This window comes from Carassius carassius, chromosome 1 (assembly GCF_963082965.1).
Source record: "Carassius carassius chromosome 1, fCarCar2.1, whole genome shotgun sequence".
In the NCBI taxonomy this organism is placed as follows: domain Eukaryota; kingdom Metazoa; phylum Chordata; class Actinopteri; order Cypriniformes; family Cyprinidae; genus Carassius; species Carassius carassius.
In genome coordinates, this window is record NC_081755.1 from 47,651,626 (window position 1) to 47,664,054 (window position 12,429).

A 12,429-nucleotide genomic window follows, 5' to 3' on the forward strand; every position below is an offset into this window, starting at 1 on the left:
TCTCTTCTTCCTGGCTGAAAAAAAGGGATCTGTCAAATAAACTTTTGTACCTCTCTTCTGTTCCACAACACACACACACACACACACACACACACACACACACACACTTTTCATACAATTTTCACAAAGTTCCATACTTTTTCATACTCAAATTGCCAGACTTCAAATGATTTAAGATGTAAAATCACAGTTTCAAATTCCCAGTGCTGAAATCTGATGTTCCTACATTACTGTTGTCACAGTACCACAATTTCACTAGTCTGTCCAGCCATCACCTGCCCTGAACACCTCTCCAATCAACTGCTCTCATCATTCACACCTCCTGCATCCCCCCTCTCCCCCACACCTGCAATACAGATCAGCGAGGATGCGGTGCGCCAGGTCTTCCGGAAGCAGAAAAGGAAAAAAGCACCAGGCCCAGATTGTGTTACACCAGCCAGTCTGAAATCCTGTGCTGACCAGCTGGCCCCCATCTACACACAGATCTTCAACAGATCACTGGAGCCATGTGAAGTCTAGGGGTGTTCCTGACTAAGGATTTTCATAGTCGAATCTGAATTTTCAAATCTTGCTGATATTCGACTGATAGTCGAATCATATATTTGGGGGTGAAATACATTGTGTCAAGTAAGACATTCGACAGTCATAATTACTGATGTTGACACAGAGGGAAAATGTATAACAAATGCCTCACAGATACACACGGGTTAAATAATTTTTTCATGTTTTGATTAAAAGATAGTTAACACTAAACGTCAGCGAAACCCTAACAATTCACAATTTTTACAATAGTGCTCTCATTATAAAGTTAGTGTCACAGTGTCTGGTTTGTGTTCCCTGGTTAACCACTAGATGTCCTCCTTCCCCACGGTGTCTGTCACTTCCTGAACCACATTCCCCACGATCTCTGTCTCCTCATTGCACTCAGCTGTCACTGGTCATTAATCATTGCACTCAGCCAATTCTCCATTAGCATTGTCATTTCCCTGTGTATTTATACCCTGTCTGTTTTAGTATGTGTCACGGAGTCCTTGTAGTTATCACGCCACTTCTTAGTCTTGTTCTTGCCCATTTGTTTTGTGTCTGTTTTGGGCTAGTCACCGTTGACCTTCCAGAGTCAAGCCAAGTCACCAGTGAAATTCTTGGACAAAGGCAAGTCACCATTGATCCTCATGGACAAATGCAAGTCACCAATGATCTTCATGAACAAATGCAAGTCACCAATGATCTTCATGAACAAATGCAAGTCACCAATGATCTTCATGAACAAATGCAAGTCACCAATGATCTTCATGAACAAATGCAAGTCACCAATGATCTTCATGAGCAGAGTCAAGTCAGCATTGATCTTCTGGAATCCAGTCTAAACACCACGGGATTACCAGAGTCTCTCCAGGTCTCTGTGGAACTACCAGAGCCTCTCCACGTCTCTGCTGAACTACCAGAGCCTCTCCACGTCTCTGCTGAACTACCAGAGCCTCTCCACGTCTCTGCTGAACTACCAGAGCCTCTCCACGTCTCTGCTGAACTCTCTGAGCGCCTGACTGATGCTGTCGTGGCCACGGAGGCCACCCTTAACTTGTTCATGTTCTCTGTTTCAGACTTGCATAACCAGACTTGCTCTCCTGTCAATTCGATCCCACTGTGGTTGTCTTCTGCGCCGCCCTGGGGGGTTTCGGTCTCGACCGCACGGATGTGGTGGTCTTCTGCGCCGCCATGGTGGGCTTCTGTCTCGACCACACGGATGTGGTGGTCTTCTGCTCCACACTGGTGGGCTTCGGTCTTGACCGCACGGATGTGGTGGTCTTCTGAGCCGCCCTGGTGGGCTTCGGTCTTGACCGCACGGATGTGGTGGTCTTCTGCTCCACCCTGGTGGGCTTCGGTCTCGACCACACAGATGTGGTGGTCTTCTGCTCCACCCTGGTGGGCTTCTGTCTCGACCACACGGATGTGGTGGTCTTCTGCTCCGCCCTGGTGGGCTTCGGTCTCGACCACACGGATGTGGTGGTCTTCTGCTCCGCCCTGGTGGGCTTCGGTCTCGACCACACGGATGTGGTGGTCTTCTGCTCCGCCCTGGTGGGCTTCGGTCTCGACCACACGGATGTGGTGGTCTTCTGCTCCGCCCTGGTGGGCTTCGGTCTCGACCACACGGATGTGGTGGTCTTCTGCTCCGCCCTGGTGGGCTTCGGTCTCGACCACACGGATGTGGTGGTCTTCTGCTCCGCCCTGGTGGGCTTTGGTCTTGACCACACAGATGTGGTGGTCTTCTGCGCCGCCCTGGTGGGCTTCGGTCTTGACCGCACGGATGTGGTGGTCTTCTGCGCCCCCCTGGTGGGCCTCTGTCTCGACCACACGGATATGGTGGTCTTCTGCTCCACCCTGGAATCCTGCCCGGTCGGCACTGTCCTGGGTCCCTGAAAACCCTGACCCACCCTGGTCTCATGTGGTGTTGTTGTTTTTTTGTTCACTTCCTGTCTCTGTTCCCCTCTGTGAGCCTGGCCCTCCATCCCTCCCCCTGATCCTCCGCCGGTTCACCTCCCTCCTGGGCTCCCTGTTTTTGAGTTTGCCCTTCTGGTCTCTGTTTCCCCAATTTACATGTTCCTCTTGTCTCTGTTTTCCCCATTTTACCTGGCCCTCCGTCCCTCCCCCTGAGCCTCCACCTATCCACCTCCCTCCTGGTCTCTTGTTTTGTCAGTCACGTCTGGTAGACGCTCCATAGAGGGGGGGTATTGTCACAGTGTCTGGTTTGTGTTCCCTGGTTAACCACTAGATGTCCTCCTTCCCCACGGTGTCTGTCACTTCCTGAACCACATTCCCCACGATCTCTGTCTCCTCATTGCACTCAGCTGTCACTGGTCATAAATCTTTGCACTCAGCCAATTCCCCATTAGCATTGTCATTTCCCTGTGTATTTATACCCTGTCTGTTTTAGTATGTGTCACGGAGTCTTTGTAGTTACCACGCCACTTCTTAGTCTTGTTCTTGCCCATTTGTTTTGTGTCTGTTTATGTTTGATTTGCTATTTTGGTTTTGACCCCTGCCTGGACTGGATTACGATTTGGATTACCCCAATAAAAACATACCTGCACTTGGATCTACCTGTCTTCCGTTCTTGTGTGTGGATATCGTGACAGTTAGCCTATATGACAGTAGTTATTAATGTTCTGCATTTCTGTTTTGAGCTGTGATCGCTGAAGATGACCAGTAGAGTGAGCATTTGATAGAAAGGTTTTAATCAATGGGATTCAACTCATAATTTCATATAGAATACACTTTGTTATTTATACAACAAAACATTAATATTAAGACTTATAGGCTATCTGCAAAAAAAGCCAGAATGCAAATGAACATATCTACACGGCTCTGAATGCGAACTCCTTTTGTGGACGCATTCTTCATGAAACAATGTGCAGAAACACGGCAGCTAAACTCTAAAAATTCACAGCGTTTTATTATAATGGTGTTCTCATTATAATGTGACAGTCCAGTCATACTTATTAATATTCTGCATTGTAGTTTGACCTGCTTGCGCTGAGCGCTGAAGAGATATCACTGTAGTACTACAATGAAGTGCTTGACTCAAAACCAAATGCATGTTATATCAGGTTAATAATATATACTTAATATACATACACCGGCTGAAAAATCCAGTCTCTGCCTGTGTCATATTGAGTCTTGGTAAAGTTTTAAAACCCTGCCGCCAAGATGCTCCTCTGTCGGTCACGGATTATGGAAAGTGAAACATAAATCTATAGGGGTGTTTGGATTTATTCACGCACTTTAATATATTTATTTGAAGCTTCTATCTTTTCAGATTCTTATTCACGCCTTTATCATAATAGGCTGCATATTAACCTATTGGGAGAAAACTGCAAGTTCTATCTGAAATCAGACATTTGAGCACTTACATATAGTCAGAATGGCATAATCATAACAGCCCATGAATATTTTACTGTGAGATTGGTAGCCGAATCAGGCTCCTTGAATCAAAGCACTGAATCGTCGACTATTTGGGGTCACTCCTAGTGAAGTCCCTTCATGCTTCATGCTTCACCATCATCCCATCCCAAAGAAATCCAAAATTACAGGACTAAATGACTACAGGCCTGTGGCTCTAACATCTGTGGTCATGAAGTAATTTGAAAAACTGGTGCTGGCCCACCTGAAGGACACCACTGGACGCTTGCTGGATCCTCTTCAGTTTTCCTAAAGAGCAAACAGGTCTGGACTGCATTATGTTCTGCAACACCTAGACAGACCGGGGACTTATGTGAGTTTGTGGACTTCAGCTCGGCCTTTAACACGATCATCCCAAACCTCCTCCTGTCCAATCTAACTCAGCTCTCCGTGCCCACCTCCGTCTGTCAGTGGATCAACAGCTTCCTGACAGACCGGCAGCAGCTAGTGAGGCTGGGAAAATACACATCCAGCACCCGTACAATCAGCACCGGAGCTCCCCAGGGCTGTGTTCTCTCCCCACTGCTCTTCTCCCTGTACACTAATGACTGCACATCTAAGGACCCCTCTGTCAAGCTCCTGAAGTTTGCAGATGACACCACACTCATCGGCCTCATTCAGGACAGTGACGAGTCTGCTTACAGACAGGAGGTTAAAGAGCTGGCTGTCTGGTGCACTCTCAACAACCTGGAGATTAACACTCTAAACAGTGGAGATGACTGTGGACTTAAGGAGAAACCCCCCTGCACTCCCCCCACTCACCATCATGAACAGCACTGTGACTGCAGTGGAGTCATTCAGGTTCCTGGGCACCACTATCTCTCAGGACCTGAAGTGGGACATTCACATTGACTCCATTGTGAAAAAGGCCCAGCAGAGGTTGTACTTCCTTCGCCAGCTGAGGAAGTTTAACCTGCCACAGGATCTGCTGAAACAGTTCTACTCCACCATCATCAAATCCATCCTCTGCACTTCAGTAACTGTCTGGTTCAGCTCAGCTTCTAAATCTGACCTCAGAAGACTACAGAGGGTAGTCCGGACTGCTGAGCGAATTATCGGTACAACCCTCCCATCTATTCAAGAACTGTACTTATCCAGAGTGAGCAAAAGGGCTGTTAAAATCACTCTGGACCCCTCACATCCAGCACACTCCCTCTTTGAACTGTTGCCATCTGGTCGACGATACAGAGCACTGAGCAACAGAACGACCAGACACAGGAACAGTTTCTTCCCTCAGGCAATCCATCTTATGAACAATTGATAATAACTGTGGAACACACTACACACTATATTTATATACACATACACTTATTTATCTAACACACATACTTACTGTACACTTAAATCTTTTGCACATAATATACATACATAACTGCTTATTGTAATATACCTGCCATACAACTGTCATTTGTATATTGTCATTCTTATCTACTTATTTGTATTTTTTATTCTTTTATTATGCGTTTTTTGTTCTATCGCTGTCATTCTGTTGCACTGCGGAGCTTCTGTCACGAAAACCAAATTTTTTTTTAACAAACATAAAATTTGAACTGTCTGTTTGTAGCACAGCATGTATTATTCACATCTTAAACAATATTCCATCTGAAACTGTTAAGAAATAGATTTAATATAGAAAATATAGATTAAATTTTTTTTCTACTGCTTACAAACGGTTCAAAACTTTGCCTCTTTTTAAAAAAAAAACTTTACACACAAATCCAAGAATTGCACACACAAAATGCAAAATTCCACAAAAAGTACTGCATTCAAAATATAACAAACACATCTCAAAGGCAAATATTTGCAAACACCTTTGTCATAATATGAATTCCTGTTAGATTTATGTATGGTATACCTATAATTGTGTGTTGTTATTTGCTAAAAGTTTGAAAATTAGAGAATTAGTGTGTGGTTTTGCAGATTTGGTGTGTGCTTCTGGTGTTTGTGTCAGCTTTCAGAAATTGTGTGACAAGTAAAGATTTTGTGTAAGCAGTTGGAGAAAGTGTAAGAGAAAAAGTAATTTTGTTATAGAACAGAACTGAATTAAAATCATTACCTTGTCTTTCCTTTAGTAGAAATGAATAGAAAATCTTATAAACATCAGTGTCCAGTACAAGGTCCAGTATGATCCAGAGAAATAATTTGTTACCGCTATTTGTAGATTGATTTCATTTCTCCTCTCTAAAAGGTTCCTCAAGGACGTTCTCTCACCACTGCTGCTACGTGAATGACGTATCACAACACTACAGAGACCATAATACAGAATATATATATATTAGTATGTGTAGTATTGAATCAACAAAACATTGGTAATTTAAAGGATTTTGATGTATTCGCAAATTAAAAGCAACAATTAGCTGTCAAATCCCATTTGCTTAACTTTCAATTGAAATAAAATCAGTCAAAACAATAACTTTTGAGAAAGTGCATATAAAACTGTCAGTAAATGCAAAAAAAAAAAAAAAAAAAAGTGCTGTAGCAATTTTCGAAGTGTTTCTAAGTAATTCTGTGTAGGAGGAACAGTGTCATTTAAATTGGCCAACAGTAAATGCCATGCTACAGACAGGTCATCCCTAAGGCCTCAGGCTTCTATTTCCTGCCGTTTATGGCTTTAAACAGCAGCACATACTCTTCAAATTTTAGCAAAGCCACCCATACACCGGTCATTAGCATCAACACCTTTTCTCCAGCTCACAGAAGTAGCAAAGTGACTTCTGGATCTAACTAAGCTTTTGTTGACTGATCTGCTTCAAATCCCTGTGTCTCTCCATACTGCAGGGTTCCCACAGTAATAGCAAACCCGGGGAATCTTTAAATATACCTTTGAATATATATGAATCTACATTTTAATTGTCTTTAACGGGATAGTGAACCTCAAGAATGATCTATAAATGATCTATGACTTGCTTTCTTCTTTTTATTTTTTTCCCCATACAATGAAAAGTCAATGGATACACAAATCGTGTTTTGACCCCTATGAAAAAAACAAGTTTTTACATCTTTATTTTCATCAGAAGAAAATAAGTTATACAGGTTTGGAATAGCATGAGGGTGGATCAGGGATTTTCAGTGTTTGGGTGAACAATTATTGTTCTAGGGAAATGAATGTGTCAGAAGGTGTGGGAACCATGATATTAAAGGCAAGCTGTAAGCCTGTCACTGATTCCTTTATGTCAACAGCTCATGTTCAGACTTGTTGGCTCTCTGTCCATAGTGTGTGATAAAATGCTCTGAAAGACGAGTTTGTAATCTGGGGATATAATATCCTTTCCCAATACTACTGACATCTATTCCAAATAACCATTCTATTGAATTTACTTCACTGTAGCAGCTCAAATTTATTTATTCAATGCTAATGTATGTGTAGTCACAATTGGATATGTGTTTTGGTTGAAATTAAATGATTATTCATCTCAGACTCTTTTAATGTTACACCTACAGATTTTGTGTAAGCAGTTAGAAAAAAATTTAAGGGAAAAAGTAATTTTGTTATAGAACAGAACTAAATTAAATTCCTTACCTTATCTTTCCTTTAGTAGAAATTAATAGAAAATCTAACAAACATCAGTGTCCAGTACAAGGTCCAGTATGATCCAGAGAAATCTGTGGAATTTATAAACACTATTTTAGAGAAATATCAACAGATTCTCTGTTACAGCTCTCCAAAGAGGTTTAATCATGTATGTTCTCCAGTGAACCACACTGAAGAGTGTGTTTGTTGTCATAAGTCATTGACAAGTTCCCATACAAAATGCTTAAGCACAAACAAGTAGGCCGGCTTCCAGGGATGGATTAGGAGTGAAAACGGCCCTGGATGTTCTTCAAAATAGGCCCACCAAAGCTACAAACAATCGCTACAATATCACAATATTACAGCAATTCTGTCGCATTTATGGCAAATAACATCAAAAAACCCATGATGACCCTGCTGACAAAAACAATCGAAACCATCACAGAAATTCATAATGATTTCCACTACAAATACCACTACAAACCATCAACTTTTATCTATTAAAACCAATAAAAAATGGTATCATGTAGTGTGTTTTGGATTACATTAGGATTTATTGGTTTTACCAAAAGCCACCAACAGAAGGCGACCAATTACCAGGAGAGACCAACAGACACCATTACAGTTTCCATTAAAACAAATACAATTTCATTATAACCAGTTATAACCTTATAACCTTTACAAATTATGTGATGGTTTCTATTTTTATTTATTTTTTTCAGAAGGGGATTGAAATAAACATATTATTGTATGAACTAAAATACTTGAAATCTATAGAAAAAGAGCAGAATGTACATCTAGGGCATGATACAGTCCAGATTAAAAAGTAAAAAAGGTTTGAAAATGAATAGCCTATTAAGTCTAAATACTTAAGTATTTGGGGTGTGATGAACATCATAGCAAATCCACAAATCTGAATGACTATTAAAATCTATTTATTAAATTCTAGGATTTTCATTTTAGGGGCTCAGCCCCCAATAAGTGTATGATTAAAAAAATATGATTTGACTATTAGAGTAGGGTTGTATAACCTTATTGCAATCCACTATTACATTGTATTCTCTGTATTTCATATATGGGAGTAGGAGTCCTGACATGAAAATAAAAAATTAGATGTGACCAGTCACTAGAAAATTTTGAGTTTGGAATGTAGATTTTTTTTTTACAGTGAAGACTTCCTGATTCATTATTAGGACATTCATGTATATCCTTTGATGATACCACTGCTCAAAATTATTTTAAAAATAACAACATTAATTATCAATTTGCCACTTCTATAAATCAATTACTTAAAAAAAAAAAATCACAAATCCTTTACTCTACTCTAATATATGTATCATGATACACTAACAATTCATTATTATTACTTCATGCAAAATTATATTTAATAATACAAAATAAAAATAACTCCACATGATCATGTCTCTCTCTCTCTATGCCATTTAGCTTTCGACAATGTGTGTCTTAAATCATTTCTGTGCATGGCTGCATAATGTAATGCCGAAATACACAATAACATTTGAGAAAGTAAATTAAAATAAATCATGATCATTTTCTAAAGTATATTTTCATGGGTTTTAATTGCTTCATTTTTGTTGGAAGAAAAAACAACGACCACACTGTGATAATGGCTGAAGGCAGCGAAGATGTATTGGTATTGGATGAGAAACCGAACCGTGTATTGGTCCAGTAACATTATGTAAACTGCAATTACAAGAACTGCACCGATGCAGATGTCATATCATAGCAATCGATCAATAAATGCACACACACACCTTGTACTCTCTGATGTTCGCTCTGCTCGGCACCCCTGCGGATTAAAAAACGCGCTGAATTCATGCAGACTCAGATCAGGGGAGGAGCCGAAACTTGACGCAGCTTACCAGTTTTTAAAAGGGACTGAAGCGATCAAAAATCAATTAATCAAAATAAGTTTTATGGGGGCTGGGCTGAAGCCCCCCTAAAAAGGGCCTAGTGATAGCCCTGCAATTTAGAAAGTAGCCAGCTGCTTTAGAATCTCCAGGGTAACTGGTGCATTTTCTGCAGTTTAGCGCCACCTGCAATCAGAGATTGAATGTTATTTAATTAAGTGCCTCTATTACGTGTTCCCCTATGTGCTTCTGATGCGTGCTTATTTACATCAGAGCACACGCGTGTCTTTCTAGCATCATACAGCGTTGTTGTGCAGTTTTACCAGTTGATGGGAAAAGTATTCTTAAAATTCATTCCAAATTCTGAATAATTTGTAATATATAAATATTCACGTAATTAGAAGTGCCCACAATAGCAATATCGTGCATAGTCATTACCGTGATATATCGCATTACCGAATACCGGCACATGTCTATTAGGATTTTAAGTAAAGATCATGTTCCATGAAGAAATTTTAGTCCGATTTGGTAAACTGGTTCAGTTCGCTTCGTAACTCCTTCTACTTTGTAATGTCTCAATTTGTGACCCTGGAGCACAAAACCAGACACAAGTAGCACTTGTATTTGTAGCAATAGCCAACAATACATTCTATGGGTCAAAATCATCCATTTTTCTTTTATGCCAAAAATCATTAAGTAAAGACCATGTTCCATGAAGATATTTTGTAAATTACCTACTGTGAATATATCAAACCTTAATTTTGTATTAGTAATATGCATTGAACTTTAAAGGTGATTTTCTCAATATTTAGATTTTTTTTTGCACCCTCAGACTCCAGACTTAGCTGTTTCAAATATTTTTTTATATTGACACAACTTGCAGTTACTGAATTTGTTCATTCAACTTAAAATTTTTAGTTTTCACTATCTCAACTAGTTTGTAACAAATAACTAGATTATTTGTCCTCTCAACTTAAAAAAAGGTGTTGAATCAATTCAACAGCAATATCACGTTCTCACTTATCGCGAGATCTCATCATTCTCATGAAGGCCCTTGCAGACAGAAGACGGTCATCAGCCATACTGGTCAGCTTCTCCACAAAGCTTGGAAATTTTCTCAGAATATAACTTTGGTGCGTAAATATTTGTATTTATTGGCTTAACGTGTAAAATTACATATGTTGTCTAAGAGTAAGCATGGTTTAAAGAGTCATATTTTCTAGTTGTATGTAACGTTATGCAAATGTTCATCTCACGGCATTCTGAAGCCTAAAAATACAGGTGGTAACACAGCATTTTCCATATAAATATTGAAACAAATTTTCTCCCATACGGTACTGAGCTGAACTTATATGGAGAACGATAAAAATATTGTTTTGTATGTGTTATTTGACCCCAGAGCTGCGTTAGAGACCGTTCAAAGAGGTCGATAATGATTAATTAACCGACAGTTTTTCAAATGAATACTGAATGAGTTGCAACCTCCCGCTCTCTCTGGTGAACCCAACAAGGAAGTGTATGGCGTTATATTTTAGTCAAAAGTTATGAGCGTGTAAGACATGCTCACGAGCACATTATGTTATTTTACACGCGCAAAAATGAACCTTCAGCTGGCATGATAAAAGTACTCGTGCACAAATTCAACAACCGAGAGGTGTACAGGTAGCTGCGAGCGAGCGCCTGGCATACTCTCATAGGTTAACTCTGCTTGTACAGTGGAGTCCTGCTGTTTTGCTCGCGCAGTGGATTTCTGCTCGCTCAGCTGATTTCTGCTCCCTCGAGTCTACATGACTTTTGACAATTTGGGGGCAGAAACCAAGGAGGGCACTGACCCTCTTATGATTGGTCACTTTCACACAGGGACATCCTTGTACCTTGATTGACAGCTCTCATTACAGGAAGCACGGAGTTGGGTTAAGTTACCACCGAAGAAGAGTGGGAATGAATTAGAATGAGTTTTCTAATATAAAAAATGTCTCTGCACGTATAAAATGCTGCGCAGATCATAGTTAAATCAATTACCATCGATGTATATATTTGCGAACGATGAAGCCTACGTTTTGTTAAGTAAGTTAACATTAACGTTACATATTTTTGAGCAACAAGTAACTGGCTAGCCTATTCATTCTGTACATAGACAATAAATACCTAGACGCCTCATTGGCTGCTCGACCGCACGGCAACGTCGCCACCATATTGGAGTGGGCAACGCTCATAACTCCCACATCAGGACAGAAGTAAATGTACCTGACTCATCGACAGATTGGACACCAACAAACCGTCACACGATAATAAAAACAGATCTCGGGGTGTTATCTTTCACAGGTAAGACTCAGCTGTTCTTTCTCGATGTTTTTTGGTCATTTTTAACATTATGTTGACAGCCTAATTAACCACCAGTGTCAGACTATTAATAATAGCTAGCGATATCGCTAACGTAGTTAGCAGTGAAAGCTGAGACTTTATAATAATTTTAAATGAATTCTTATTACGTTTTAACTTATATTGCCGTCTATATAATAAACTAAATGGTGTTATGAACACAATATACAGAGTAAGCCCTTTGACTGTCTAGATTAATGATGGAGCTAAAGCTTCTCTCTTTAATTTCACTACCGTTACTTATTTACAAAGATTAAGTGGTAACACTTTAGAATAATAGTCCTTTAGTTAGTTAATGTTAGTTAATTCATTAATTAACATGAACAAACAATGAACAATACATTTATTACTGTATTTATTAATCTTTGTTCATGTTAGTTAATGCAAATACAGTTTTTCATTGTTAGTTCATGCTAATTCAGAGTGCATTAACCAATGTTAACAAGCACAACTTCTGATTTAAATAATGCATTAGTAAATGTTGAAATGAACATCAACTAAGATTCATAAATGCTGTAGAAGGATTGTTCTTGCTTAGATCATGTTAACTAGTTAACTAATATTAACTAATGGACCGTTATTCAAAAGTGTTACCGATTAAGTTTATCATCACTTGATTATAAGGATTTCATTGCTTTTCATAAAACTGTGAACTGATTCTATGTATTCTTTTTTCTTCTCTTTTTAGCAATTTGCAAACATGACAAG